Raw genomic sequence first — 16,186 nt, 5'->3', positions numbered from 1 at the left:
CGCATATGAATATGGATCTTATTAATCATTATTCGTAACAGAAGCTCAAGGGGCGGTCACGCCCTCCACTCTCCTCTCTTTACGCTGAACTTACTCTCCTCTGTCTTTACGCTTCATTTTTCATCATATTAATCTTGTCGTTTGTCAGGCATAAATACAAATATAATACAATAAAGGACTTAGAGTATCTTATATAACTAAAAACTAATGCGACAAAAAAAGACAACACTTCAAATTTCGAAACTAAACTTAGGATCCTCGTATTCGAACTGGTAAAAATCATTGTTGGGTATTGAGTTGAGTACAAAGATATTTATAAAACATTTTATTGGTTCTTAGGTAAACTAGGGGCGTTTCTGGGATTCCATTTTGTGTGTGGGGGGGAGGGGTGGCCTAAGTAAGAAAAAGACCTCTGCATTAGCCCCCAAGAAAACGCCGAAAACTGCCGTCTAGCCACCCAAAAAAATTTCAGCGACCCTGCGCCGCAAACGCTTTGGGGCGCAGCTACCAAGGTCGGCAACGGCGTGCCGCCAGAAATTCCTAACACCGAATGATAATAAGAAAATATCAACGAAAAGATGAGAAATAAGTTTGACTTTTGCTTCTCAAGGGATGATCTCATAGTCTCAGAACCAGTAATACTGTTCAGAAACCAGAAGTAACTGTGGACTTCAACCAGTAAATGCTCGATGAAAAAAAAAAACTACTAATTTTGATAATTATTTATGTTAAGAATACATAGCTAATAGATACTTCAACTTCTCAGAAACACCACAGCCATTTAATTTCTACCAGATTTCTACTTCTCTTGATGAATAACGAAGAATACCAATTTCCAGTCAGCGACTTGTGAATTTCTGAACTCATGAATAGGCTCGAATCTGTTGTAAATTTAAGCTGTGATTTGAGAAAGATTGATGAAAACATTAATGTTGGTGGTCAACATTGATCGCACCGCCAGTTTTAAGGTAGAGAAAGATCACGATTTGTGTGTTTACGGTTGCGTTTCTTCCGAAGAGTAACACTATTGTGAGCACCCCCCCCCCTAAAAAAAAAATGTATGCTTCCAATTCAGTTAACCTTTTGTGTCGAAGCTATTCGCCTGGCATGAGCGCCAATTAGGGGGGGGGGGGCAGGAGGGGCACCAGCCCCCTCATAGCTGAATCATACTGTTTTTTTTTTTATTTTTGTTTTGAGATTTCTATTATATAGCATTAAAAGTGCTAATTAAGAAATAGATGAAATAATCTCTATCCTTGAAATTCTTTAAAATTTAAAGATTTTAAGGTAGAGAAAGATCACGGTTGCGTGTTTACGGTTCTGTTTCTTACGAAAATTAACACGAAAGTGAGCATCCCCCCCCCCCCCCTAAAAATGTAAGCTTCCAATTCAGTTAAACTTTTGTGTCGAAGCTACTCGCCTGGCATAGCCTGGCATTAATGATGAAAACATTAAAGTACCAAGGACACCTAAAATGAAAACTAATTCATTAAATTGGTCAAGTGCAAACTTACACAGCCATATACGTCTTAAATTAGTGTGAAAAACCGATAATTCATTTTTTAAGGAGAAAGATCCCCTGTTTACATAATGTATTCCAATACGCAGGCAGTGTGGCCAGATTGGCTTATTTTACGCCATACTGGCTTATTTTGTTGGCGACTGGCGTGAATGTTTTTGGAACTGGCTTGTGGCTTAAAACTTGGCTATTTATATTTTGAGCTGGCTTATTTCTTGGCGTGATTTATTTTTTCGGGAAGAATTTATATTTTATGGCAATTCATCCGATTTTCGAACGAACGAACGAACGAATGCTCACGAAAGGCCAAAATCACGTTTTAACTCTATGGTCAAAATACAAATCTAACCACGGAATGCGGTGAAGTTTTCAAATCCTAAGAGACACGTGGCTTCGTAACAACAGCATAAAAAGCATTAGCCATTAAGTCATGGGGTCGAACTACAGCTGAAGGTACAGTATATTTGCTGTTACTTATCAGTATAGAATAACGCCAGGAATCAAACTCATAACAGACATGTCTGTAACATCTACAGATCCTGTTTAACTGTTTAGTTCATGTGAGTCGTCATGTACACTCTAGCTATTTTCTGTGGATTGTATCTCTGTACAAACAGATTGGGTACACAGCCTAGCCGACTGGGTACACACCCCAATGCATTGGGTACTGCCCCCGATATATTGGGTACCCCCATACCCGTTTTCACTTTTTGTCTAGGCCTATTCTGAGAAAATACATTTATCCTATTTATATTTGAGGTTTTCTTTGCATCACTTCAGTTTAAATATGCTCAAAGGAAGAAGCAAATTGGTCATTGGTTTTCTCAGAATACATGCAAAAGTGAAAATCGTTGTGGGGCAGTTGGGGATATTAATTGTTTTATGTAATACCATCAACATAATGCACTACTTCACCCCTGCAGTAGTACCCCAAAGGATCTGTACCTAAGAATTTGAGTGCTACACCCCACAATCAGTACTACGTTAAACATGTCATAGGTCCTACTACGCTCTATATGGAGTAGGTCCTGCTATGCTATATATGGAGTAGTACATTTGGTTAGTTGTAGGTATCAAATTCTGAGGTACATAGCCTGTGGTATGCAACGACCGGGGGGACGTATTACATTATATGTTGATGGTTGAGAAAAAAAAAATTAATACCTACCGGTAATGGGGGGGGGGGGGGTACCAAAGGAAGTTAGGGTGTATCATCAATGCATTAGCAAACAGAAAATTGGGTAAATGCCCAATAAAAAAAGATGGTTTAAATTAATGTTTTGCACCCCCATTTTTAGCAGTGATGAGCATCAGCTTGTGACATAAGCAAACCTGAAGCAATCAATCTTGTTTCAGACTCACTTTTATTCATTTTTCCCAATGTATAAGCCTATAGTTAAATACTAGAGGAATTTGTTATATATAATATAGGCTGATAGCTAATATGTAATAAAGTACCATATAATACTAATGAAAATAGCAGAAAGAGATATAAAAATACAGGAGCAGGATAAGTAGAAGAGTTACCCTTGCTTTGATGTCTGATTTCTTTGTTACTGTTGCTGTAGCCTAGGCCTATAGGGTAAGACTCCTAGTGATTAGCCAGTGCCAAATCTGAGCTGTATCTCTGATTAGAATGCAGTATGTCCTTTACCATGCAGCTGAGACTTTACTCTTGACCACTACTAATTTTCAGAATTATCAATCTTGGCCAATAGTCTACAAATCTTGACCACAACATTGATAATTAAACATGAGACACGACCTTTAACAGACAGCAACTATGGAAGTCATCCTATTGTTTTTTTATTTAGAAAAAAACCTCTCAGATATCGAAATAAACAAGGTTCATTGTTATATTAAATTTAATAAATCAAATGTAGACAATCAAGGCAAGTGTCCTGAAAATCAGATCAATGACCCCTCTTCTTTCAGGGTTGGGTTGACAATAGATCCAAATCTTAAATTTGTTCTTCTTTTCTCATGATAAGTTCATGCACTTCTTCTTGGGAGAATTCAATTTTTACTGAATGAGATAATCCCTTACTACATAGTTTCTCTTGTTGTAAAAATTATGTTACTGTTATAGTAAACTGCCTTGTTGTAACACTGCTTATTAATATTCAAAATGTGGATGAATATGGAAAGATGTAAATCAGCTATTAGCTAATAATGTGAGGTAACATCATAGTAGGGTTTATCTAATTCAACATAGTCATCGTATTTTGACCTACTATATATGGTGTTGTAGATTTAGATCCATTGACAGTTTTCTTTCCAGTATTTTATAATTCAATAGTATATGCTCAGGGGTTTCTTCTGTGTTTTTACAGTACCTGCAAAATGGGCTATTGCCAACTTCTCCATTTGGCTGCTTTATTTTGTATGAAGGAGAGTGGTGGTTGAAGTTAGCTATATTTGAACACAGGCAGTTGAACCAGACTGATTGTATACTGGTTGGAAAGGGGGATAAATTTGGTAGCTTTAATTCAAGCAATGTTTTTAGTCATAATCTAGTCGTATCCCTTATAGTTAGAGATTTCACTGGTTCCATTTGGCTTTTTGCTACTTGCTTTGCTATCTTGTCTGCTTTTTCATTTCCTTCTTTACCTAGATGACTAGGTATATATTGAAATTTAGTAACAAAGCCTAATCTTCCAAGGCTGCTTAGGTTTTCTTTGGTTTGATGTAGGCCTATGCCCAGTGTTTCATAGGATATAGAGAGCAGATTTGGAGTCAGAGAATACTACTATATGTTTATTGCTCTGTTTCAGTTTAATTAGGGTCTCTAAACACCAATTGATTACAGCTACTTCAGCTGTTAATGTGCTGGTCCCTGCCTTGTGTTTTTTCACTATGCATAGGCTGAGCTCTTTTAAAAAGCATCCACTTCTACATCCCTCTTCACTTAAAGATCGATCAACATATAATGGGGCATATCCATTAAATTCCCTTTTTAAGAGCTGTTTGAAATCATGGATTGCAGTTTGGGACTCAATTTGTTCCTATTTTGAGGGGAAGAATTCTAGTTTAACCCTGGGGTGATTGATCTCCAATTAAATTCGAAGTCAACTCCTCCATACTCTCCTCCAGACTGCTCATGCTGGGTGGGCTTATAATAAAAATTAACCAAGAAAATATTAATTTTTAAAAGATTTAGTCAGACGGAATAACACAAATACAAGTGTAACTTGACCCCACAAAACCCCTGGAGAAAGGTATTTAAGTTATGACATTTCACGAGTCAAGAGCCTCCATGCAAGATGACCTGAATGTGAAATTTGACCCAGGGCTGAGTTTTTTCTGAAATTAAACTTCTGAAATCAAAAATTAAACTTCTTTAAGTCAGTATTCCAATGTAAATCTATAACCCAGCTGTGTTGCAAGATGTTTAAAAAATCATCTTTTAGTAATTAGAAGTCGTCATAATAGGTGGGATATATTATTCAAATATTGTTACAAGCACAAGCTTAGCTTGGACCTTATTGTCAATTTTTACTCCAAGATGAACTAACAGATTCAGTTTATTTTTCTATACTCTTTTCAGATTGAATGTCATTCACCCCTAGCGAAAATAAAAATGAAACGTTCAACTGGATATGATGGAAACGGGCAGAAAAAAATTTCATATTTTTTTCAGCACCTGAAATCAGCACCTGGAATTAGTATAGGGACGAGAGATAGCAGTGCCATCACCAAATACAGACGAGTTGTTCCATCAAAAGTTAAAATAGTGGCAAATTTGTGTAATGATTCATCAGCCCAAGATTCAGTGGCACCTGATGAGTCAGATGACAGTGACTCTGAGACTGACAGCATGGAGAGTGATAGCAGTCCCACCAGCCACTACTGGCAAAAACGAGCTGTTCTACCAAAGTCTAAGACAGTGGCAGAGCTGTTAAAAGAATCAAAATTAGTCCACGAACTGGTGGATCCAGACGTAGCGGGCTCTACCTCCGAAGTGGTGAACAGTCACTCAGATGCTGGCAGTCCGACACCAAAACTAGTCCCAGAAAGGGTAGTTAAAGCCTTTCTTTGTAAACTTGGTGTACCTCAAGCATCTACTGCCAAGCAGATTGTTACCTCAGTATCTACTAAAGTACTTAAGCCTGTCCTAGTCCCAGAAAGGGTGGTTCAAACCTCCCTTTCTAAACTTCGTATACCTCAAGTATCTACTGCCAAGCAGATTGTTACCTCAGCCAACCAGATTGCTACCTCAGGGTCTACTAACGTAGTTAAGCCTGCCCCGTCGAAATTACTAGTAATATGCAGAACCCTAACAAAAAGACTGAAACAAACAATCAAAATTGTGTTGAAAGTGAAACAGGAGAAATGGTGTCCAGAAGCCAAAATGAAGGAAGCAGCAAGGAACCTGAAGAAGGAAGAAATGATACACCAAGAGACAGTATTACAAATGTTGTTAAACAGATTTAAGAAACACTATATCAGTCTGTTTGGGACAAAGATACGAACTTCCAAGGCTGGGTTTAGCGTGTTCAAGGTGATGACACAAAATCAACGTTTAAAATCTTCCACGGTACATAGCTTAGGGCTCTCAAACATGATCTTGAGCAGCACATGAAATCAAAAACGCATGAGAAGAAGGCAGCAAGTCTGAAAATACAGAAACCAGTCACTGAATGTGGTGAGTACTTATCTTTTGAGCAGGGCTTAACAATAGGGGGGTCGCTACGTTCGTGTCATCAAGACACCTACCAGAAAGAGTGGTCAGTGGAGCATTTCTCTAAAACTTCATCAAGGAGTGACATTTGTGACTCTTTCCAAAGGCAACCCACAACCCTTTTCCGTTAGGACTAGGCTGAGAGGTCGCAGAGATGCAGCGGCGAGCGTAGTGTGGAGAAAAAGCGCCATCTAAAACCCGTAAAAAATTTCATAACCCTCTAAAGGTCTCTTCATGGGTCTAAGTGGGTTAGACGCTACGACCATCCAACCACAGCCCCCCTTTACCGTTGTCCGAGTGGGCAAAATTAAAAATATAGGTTAAAATTTATAGGTTTAGCTTTCCTAGGGCCCAGGAGCTTATCCTCGAAATTTCAGATCAATCCGATCACTCCTTCCCTGTTTTCCAAAAACCAAATCTAGCCACTTAAAGTTCATTTCTCTTTTTTTATTAGCCACGCCTACAGGCCACAGTTGGCAACAAATCCGGGTGAATGAGAACTCATTCGAAGCGGAATTTGACCTGTTAGGGCCTTTTGATATTTTCAGACCGAAAAAATTATCCCCCGAATTTACATTTACGAAAAACCTCGTTTTCCTTTAAGAGCCCACGTTAAATTTTCCCCCAACAGCCTCCCTTTCACGTTGTCTGATCGGGCGGAAATTTAGAGGATAAGCTTTCCTGGGGCCTGGAAGCTTATCCTCGAAATTTCGGCTCAATCTGATCACTCCTTCCTTGTTTTCCAAAAACCAAATATCAAGTTTTGTGGATATTTCCTTGCGTCAAAAATACATCGCACAGAATAAAAATAATGTAACGTTTCTTTGGTACAGTGGTCACTACTCCTGACTGTCAGGCGGAAGACCCGGGTTCTTTTCTCCGTCAGAGAATTTTTTTTACATATTGAATTTAAAGTTTAAAAAAGAAACTCAGTTTCTTTTTTAAATCCAATCTATTAAATCCTTCGGCTCAACAGGCGTCTCCAGAAGAACTCTTTAAAGAGGCACAAGTGTGCCTCCTTAATCTTAAAGAGCAGGGGGTTTGGGGGTGGCAGCCCCCAAACTTTAACTCCTGACACGATCAGCTAACAGTTAGTCAAGCAATAATAAGTAATAAACTGTACAAAAATATGCAGAAATTATTTTAAAAAAACTACGTTTTATAAATAGTTAAAGAGGCTGAGTAAAAAGTTCGAACATAAAAACGTACTGGTTTTTGGAGATGCTGTTGGGGGGGCTGCCGCCACCCAAACCCCCCGCTTTCGCAGCATTTAAATAAAAAAAAAGCTTTTTAAACTGAAAGTAAGGAGCGATATTAAAACTTAAAACCAACAGAAATTATTCCGTATATTAAAGAGGCTGTGCCCTCCTCAACGCCGCGCTCGTTTCGCTAAATTTTTTTTTTTTTAAAAAAATAGTTTTGATAAAGTAAAACTTTAGAGTAAATAGCGAGGCGGTGAGGAGGGTACAGCCCCTTTCATATACGGACTCATTTCTGTTCGTTTTAAGTTTTAATGTCGCTCCTTACTTTCAGTTTAAAAAACTTTTTTTATTTAAAGGCTGCGAAAGCGGGGGGTTTGGGAGGCGGCAGCCCCCCAACTGTATCTCCTAATCCCTGTATGTTTTAAGGTTCGAACTTTTGACTCAGCCTCTTTAACTCTTTGGAAAACGTATTTTTTTTCAAATAATAGCAATAAGGCCCAATGTCCATTGTGTGTTTCGTTGGGAAGTCTTAACCCCATCTTGAGTTCTTTGTGTATTTTTAGAGAGGCCCTCAAATACGTCATTCAACCAAGAGTATCTACCATTAGGTCTCAACAGAATTTGATAACGATTAATATCCAGTGGCCCGTTATTTTGCGTATGGGGGACCCAATTGAAGTTCGGAGACCAGTCATTAAAATCAACAAAGGAAGCACACTTGTGCTTCTGTAAAGAGGCATACCACAACAGTGCTAATCGATCTTTGGTCCCAGAGCGGTGGGGTGGGCTGCGTGTTGTAGGTCATGTCCTCACAACATGCAACATTTAATCCCCCTGTGACTTTTCCTTCATGAGTAAAATCCGGACGGAATTTTTGCTCCCCCCCCCCCCCAACCACATCCCCTTTCAGTGTAAAGTTATGAAACAAGGCCGAAATAATCGGTTATGAAACATAGCCGAAATAATCACGAATAAATAATGCTAATTTTCAAGGAGTTACGTCAACAAACTTGGCTTCGTGGAAAGTGGAGCTGGTCTTGGCTGCTCATGTAGCCTGTCACTCTTCGTTGATAACAATTAACCAACTTTCTACTATCATCAAAAATTAATGTTCTGGGTCCATTTGTGAATCGGTGAGGGTAAAGAAAACTAAATGGTCAGCTCTCTTTTAGAATATGTCTGAACCTGAAACCCTGAAGGAAATAGTGGTTGTCATTGAAAATGGTAAGCACTCTCTAATGCTGGATGAGTCCACTGATGTCTCTACAATGAAGTTCATGTGTATTTGCATTCAATATTACAGCCCGAAGTTGAAAAAGATAGTGTGTACTGCGTTAGTAATGGTTGAAGTTCCATCAACTACAGCTATTATACTCCACACAGAACTCACAAAATTTCTTGCAGAGTGCAAAGTACCTCTCAAAAACCTGATTGGTATTGGTACTGATGGGGCAAATAACAAGTGTGGCGCAAATCACTCTCTATTTACATTGCTGAAAGCAGATGGGTTACCCCACCTTCAGCTTTTCAAATGTGTTTGCCACTCTCTGCACTTGTGCGTTTCCGAGGCGGTGGAAGAGTTGCCGAGCAACCTAGAATTTATGCTCTCGGAAACGTACAAGTGGTTTAGCGTAAGCCCGTTGCGAAGGGAAGCGTACGGCCAGATATATAGGCTGATAAATCATGGAAATTCGCCCCTTAAAATTGTGGCCCCTTCAAGTTCACGCTGGTTGTCGCGATACACCGCAGTGTGTAGAGTTGATGAGCAATACCTCGAACTGACAACACATTTCTACATCGCCAAGGAAAAAGAGCGGTGCTATACTGCAAGAACTTCACACGAAATGTACAGTGATAAGCGCAACCGTCTATACATTGTCTTTCTGAAACCGCTATTGGCCGACTTTCAGAGGGTGAACATACTATTTCAACATTTGAATGCAGACCAATTTCGTCTGTTTCAAGAGCTGAAAGATTTGGTCATGTGAATCCTGCGCAGGATCCTTCGACCGTATGCAGTGTCCCTTAACGTCAACCTTGAGTTTCTACTTTACTACCTTCCTGTCGACCAGGTAGACTTTGGGCATTTGTTTATTTCTCAACTCAGCGAAACTGATCTTCCACGCGAGAAGAAAGAGGAAATAAAGCTTCGCTGTCACGGCTTTCTCAAGACGGCTGCAAGGTCAGTTCTGAAACGTTTACCTCTTGCCATTGATTCCCTTCTGAAATTGAGAATTCTCTCTCCGACAATAGGTTTATCTCAGACTAGACCCAGATTCGCTGACCTGCCTCTTAGTGTGATTCCAGTGACAGAATTTGGAGACATGGAAAACCAGTGGTGACGCCTGCTCGAGGTTGACTGGAATGAACATTGTGGCGGAGAACTTCGAAAACACTCCTCTGAGTTCTGGGTCCACGTGCTTCAGTTTCGCGACCCTATTGGAGAGCCAGTCTTTCAGGATTTGGCAAAGTGGGCATTGTTGTTACTGAGTTTGCCTATCAGCAACGCAGTCGTTGAGAGAGCGTTTTCTATGATGAACTGTGTAAAGTCAAAGCTTCGGAATAGAATGCTTTTACCAATCCTAAACACAATTTTGATTTTTAGACTGTGGATGTCTGTCAGTGGCCACTGCTGTTCGTCATTCGTACCATCGGCCAAAATGACTTCGGTCAACAGTTCCATATATTCGAAAAATGGAGCTGAAAATGCGTCTGACAGTGGACGATGTGGCAGAGCTGCTGCGGCTGACGCTGACAGGGAAGAAGATGAACTCAGTGACATCTTAGAGGCATTTGGTCAATCTTAAAGGGCTATGAAAGACGGATATTCTTAATCACCAAAAATTCCACCCTGGAGCATTTTTTTTTCCAATCTACCACTTTTTTTTTAGTTTTCCCGTCATAAAGCGCCTTAAAAGGTACGCCCTCACTCAATGACTTGCAGCCAGAGTTCGGACAGCTATCTTGCGCTAAGGGTCAATATAATTATGATAAGTTGTAAACTTCTGAAATCGATGAGTGAGTTGGCTCTCGCAGCACAGCAACAAAATTCAATTCTTAGTTTGTCTTACGTAAAAGTATCGACATTTATAACGCGTGTCATTCCCAATCTGGCCCACGATACTTCCCATCCATGTTTAAAGTGGTGGAATGTTCGGACTTCGTTAAAATGTGGCTCATCAAACAGGAACCTGGAGATCCGTCCCAGCAAGAACAAATAAAGACTAAGAACCTTCGTCTCCCTATCTCGATACTACAACCATGCGGAGTCGAATAAAATACGGCTGATACCTGGCGACTTTGAGTGGAGGTGGAGCTGGTGCGGAACATTACAATTCGTTACCTCAACAACTAGCTCTTCGCAGTACAGCCCCGGAGAAGAAAAATTGAGTGAGAACAAGTGAAAGTGTTTAATTACACTTATCATTCACGCCTGGAGGCCTACTACGGTCTTTTCCCCGCAAATGCGCGGCGGTGATGAGGGAAAGTAGACGGCCGTCAACTCAGTGCTCAGCCAGTTCTCAAGTTGGCTCCACCTCCGCTTAGATTGTACGGGTTATCCAATAGTCAGTTCATGGACCAAAGACGGAGATTCTACTCAGTCTTATTTGTTCTTGGTCCCAGGGACGTATTGTGGTTTGTGATAGCCAATTATGACCCTGGAATGGACTTGTGATAAATGCAAAAGTACGATTGTGTTCCTTGTGTACCTTTCGTAGCCCATTAAGGGCGTTTCAGCATCGCATTTAGCATTGGGAAAAGGAATTTAATCAAAAGCTTTGACTTTACAAAAAGTGATTTTCACAATTTTATGAATCTAAATATGGTACTATCTAATGATATTATGTTTGTTTGTGTATATATTTGACAATAAAAAACTGAAATAATGATCTTTTTTGCTTTTGTCTGATGGATACGGTCGCTATTTATTATTTAACCATAATGTAAAAACCCAAAATAAGGGCTATTTTAAGAATTTGTTCTGGCAATAACTCTATTGCGCCAAAAAGAACCTCTGACTGAATCGAAATGTTGACATTAAAACGCATTGGGTCACAGAGTATCATTATAGTAATCGGGTGAAATTATGGGATACAGAAATTGCGGCGCACACACGGACAGTGCTCGAACTAACACAGGAGAAATCGAGCCGGTGGGCGTCCTCGTCAATAATTTTCCCCGAACTGTTGGACAGGAAAGTAAGCACGGTCAAGCATTTTCTGAACATCGCGCGCGGGACTTTCTGTTAAGTCTCTAGAGTTCCATATGCATTGGGGTAGCGGTTTATCGCAATTCTACTAAATGCAGCCTCAAAATAATCTCTACACTGGAACTGAATTTCCGCAAACCAGGGAACGAATTGAAAGGTCGATAATGCCAGTAGGATCAAAGGACCTGAATAGTGGTGAGACAAAGAGGCACACTTGTGCCTCTATAAAGAGGCGACCCACCACAATGTTAAGCGATTTCAGGTCCTAGAGGTCGCAGAGAGACGGCGGTAATTGCATTTTGTAGCCCAAGCTCAAACTAAAAAACTTGCAAAATTTCATCCTCTTCCGACTTTATCTTGATAAGTAATAAACTGTACAAAAACGTGCAGAAATTATTTGAAAAAAAATACGTTTTCTAAAGAGTTAATCGAACTTAAAACGAACAGAAATTATTCAGTATATGAAAGGGGCTGTGCCCTCCTCAACGCCTCGCTCTTTACGCTAAAGTTTGACTTTCTCACAACTCTTTTTTTAAACAATAAAAACTTTAGCGTAAAGAGCGAGGCTTGAGGAGGGCACAGCCCCTTTCATATACGGAATAATTTATGTTCGTTTTAGGTTTTAATGTCGCTCCTTACTTTCAGTTTAAAGAAATTTTTTTTATATTTAAAGGCTGCGAAAGCGGGGGTTTGGGGGCGGCAGCCCCCAACTTTGCCTCGTAATCCCTGTACGTTTTAAGGTTCGACCTTGTAACTCAGCCTCTTTAACTCTTTAGAAAACGTAGTTTTTTTCAATATTTCTATAAAACGGCCGTCAAAACTTGGACACCATTAAAAGTAAAGTTAAATTTTGGGCAAAAAATTGTCTGGCTTATTTTTGGCGTGTTTTTCAAAGGCTGCGGCTTATTTTTTTGTTCACGATCTGGCCACACTGTACGCAAGTTCGTGGCCAATTTCAAAAATAAAGAACGTGCGCTGTTAAACAGCAGAAAATGACCAAAAAAAAAATAAATCAGTTTATTGCCTTAGAAAGTGTTGTTTTCTTGTATGTTCTGGTAAAACAGAAATCGGAACCTAGTTCAGCAAAGCTCTTTTCTTTGAAAAATACTTTTAAGGAATGCTTCTTGAAAAGAGCTTGGCTAGACTAGGCCTAGTTTTGATGTTACTAGGATTTTTGGCATTCCAGGATCTTTTAACCATGAAGCAGTGTAAAGGTAAACATTAATGATTCTAAAAGAAAGCATCAATATATAGGCTACCCTATTGGTAGTTTTGCAGACCTAATGACTTCCACTGATAGCCTACCTTATGTAGGCTAAGGTAAGACACCTAGTAGGCTAAGTGATTTGCTTGAATATTTTGATATAAATCTACCTCATAGTTACTATATAATAGTAGCATATACCTTTTATGCTTTTTTTTATATTAGAAATACAAATTACTTGGGTGAGCACTGTTTGACTAGCCTAGGCCTATTAAAGTCATTGGTTCTTTATACTCTAAGCAACAAATATTGTCATTTACTCTTATATACAAAGCACTATAAAATCAAACAATAGGCAATATTGTGTTTCCTTTAAACATGGAGAATGATATAAAGTCTTCTCTATGACTTTTTAAACTCTATGACTTCTCTATGACTTTTTTAGAGAAACATGAATAAAGTTATACAGAATGCTTTTTGGTTTTCTTATTTAATATATGATCCACTAAAATGTCATACACAAGAAATTACATTACCCCACTGATGCATAGAGAAAACAACAAAGTCATACAGATGGCTTTTCATAGTTCCAATTGCAGTTCAGGCAACTTGGTGGTCACATATCAATCCTAAAACTTAGTCAACCTACCTGAGAATTTATGTGGCCAGGGAAATTAGGCTTAGGATGCTTCTTCATCAACAAGTTCCATAGACATTGTCTGTTGTGAGTCAGCCCAAAAGTCTTAAGTCATCTCTTTTGTTATTCAAGTAGACTTTCTAAGTAGGTCTGTCCCCCTAGAGTCTAAGGAATTTTGACCAAGTTTTAGGATTAACATTACCGCTAAGTCACCTGGACTTGCAGTCCTCAGTCAGAAAACCCGATCTATAAGCCAAGACAGTTACACTAAAACAGAATTAATTCAAAATTGGTTGACTGAAAAGTTGCCTGGCCTTGTGTGCAAACAGGTGGCATAAGGTCTGCCTAAAGTCTTAGACGGGCAACCCAGTTTATAAGCTCAGAAAGTTACACTAACACAAAATTGATTCAAAATTGGTTGAACCAACATGTTTCCTGGATTTGCAGGTGAACAAGTGACATAAGGTCTGCCTGCTTCTAGTCTCAGGCAGCTCAGGGCAGCTGAGTTTTAGGACTAACATGTGAACATCAAATTGCCTGGACTCACAGGCAAACCAGCAACAATAATAATAATCGATTGAATTTTAAGAACATATATCCTATAGGCCTTCCAAAAATTATGGGTATTTATTACTGAAAAGGATGTCACAGTGTTATACTAAAGCAATGCAGGAAAAAAAGTTACTGTTCTAATATCTGGGGAACATGCGAGAAGTGAAGTTTGGTTAATACTAGTGGAATAAAACAAAATAGGATAAAAATATGATAGTTTATAGACAAATTTTGGATGTATATTTGCGCATTAGGAGGGTGGGGGTAAAGCATAACATATAATAAATATATAACTTAAACTAACCTAGGGACCTGTTATCCTCCTAAACCCAAAAAAACTAAAGCTTGAATATAGTTCCTGGAGTGAGAAACCCCTTGTTTATAGAGCATAAGATAGGAAATTACTGGGTAATGTTATCTGTTCTTGGCTTTTCTCAAGTTGCATTCTTGCATCTTGCCCATATATTAGAACAGTACCCAACAAAATTTAGTGGAACAAAACAGGAATTATATTAAGAACAAAATTAGAGAGTCATGGCTTCTCTGAATGACAAATGTTGATTAAATAAATCAATTCTATTAGATCATTATCTGTCATTGTTATTATGTAATATATATTATTGTATTATGAATCATATATAATATATTATTGTATTGTTTGTACTTGCCATTGTACACTGTTTATTCTAATTCAGCATTAGGCCACATAATTTTGGGGTGCCAATTTTGTGAGGGTGGAGCAGTTGCCTCAGTTAGACTTTGAAAAATACCTTCTTATTTCTATTTTGCTACTTTTTAGTTTATCATGGCTAACTGGTTATTTTTGCCCCATTTACATTTTGAGGATTGGAATCACTGACATAATTACCAGATACAAATCATCAGCACAACTGGGTTATATTTTGTTTAGTGATGAGCCAGAATAAAAGACTCTTACTTAGTTACTTCATAATAAATAAATTATTATGGTTATTAGACTTTGAATTTGATCCCACAAGCCTCTGCTTTACTCCCCCCTAATATGGAAATATATAGCCTAAGTCAGCTTCAATCATTAGTCAGCTACATATGATCTATTTTTCTCCTTAGCCAGTTACTTAAAGCAGCAAATTTTTTAGCATAGGGTTACTAGGTTTCTATGGGCTGTTCTGAGCCTTCTAGCCCCTTCATGACTCAAAATTAATAGTCACTGTAAAGTGATTATTTAATTATAAAAGAGCATGAAAAATAATCATTATTTTGAATTGGGCTGAAACGCTAAATTTTGTTGAAAACTGCAGTCTAGGCTATATACCAAAAATATGGTGTTGATTTATAATTCAGAGTATATTTTCACCATTATGGATTGAGGGAGGGGGGGGAGTCTTTATAAATTTAGCTATATATGGATTTGCAATGGAGTTCTGACTATACGTGTGTCTTATTTTTTAGGCCAGACCATCTTAATATTAAATTAGGCTAATCAGAAAACTTTGAATATAGCTTTGAACTTAGAAGCTTATTTTTTTTATAATGCCCTTTGTCTATCACTTTTAAAACAGTTGAAATGGGTTACTTTGATATTGATTGTTTTTTTTGTGCTCTTTTGGATTATTAAAAAGATATCTTTAATTAAAAACAGGTACTATCAAGGTACTATCACTTAAATATACTAGCTGCCTATGGCCCCCCCTATTCTCTCCTCTCTTGTTAGGCTCCAGGCTGTGCTTTAAATAACAAAAATATTTAACTTCTTGGCAACCCCTCTTTAAAAAAAAATCGATGTATTATGATTTAAATATTATAGCTCACTACTCCCCCCCCCTCTCTGGATACCACCTTGATAAAATACCGTCTCTGCTTTAAATTAAAAAAAATATTGGGGATCCCTGCTTTCAATAAAAAAAATTTCGTGATATTTTAATTTAAATTTAATACGTCCCTCCCCCCCCCCTCTAGATAACACATTCACAGGATACTGTCTCAGCTTTCATTAGAAAAACAAGTTACTTAATAATTAACTAGGTCACTATATGGTTCAAACAAACACGCAAAATAACATTAAAAAACTTTGTGTTCATTGAAAAAAATTGAGTGTATGAGTAAGGGGGTACAAAGACAACAACAAAAATGTCAAAATTACTCAGATATACGTCAAATTATTGGAAAACTGAGTCATAGATTTGCCGTGGCATTCAATAA

At 38.3% G+C, this 16,186-nt stretch overlaps 1 protein-coding gene and 1 pseudogene across 2 annotated transcripts in view; one reads left to right on the top strand and one right to left on the bottom strand.

The window, feature by feature from the left end:
• Ku80 (X-ray repair cross-complementing protein 5 Ku80) overlaps window positions 1-16,186 on the bottom strand; it is a 122,179-nt gene that overhangs the window by 62,011 nt on the left and 43,982 nt on the right. The gene's annotated exons all lie outside the window — the stretch shown is intronic.
• LOC148952334 (uncharacterized) lies at window positions 8,578-10,209 on the top strand (annotated as a pseudogene).

Source organism: Artemia sp. Qi Xiang Cuo, chromosome 5, assembly GCF_049724085.1.
Source record: "Artemia sp. Qi Xiang Cuo chromosome 5, ASM4972408v1, whole genome shotgun sequence".
NCBI lineage: Eukaryota > Metazoa > Arthropoda > Branchiopoda > Anostraca > Artemiidae > Artemia > Artemia sp. Qi Xiang Cuo.
Note: the sequence above shows the minus strand (reverse complement) of the source record. Positions and strands in the feature narration are given on the sequence as shown.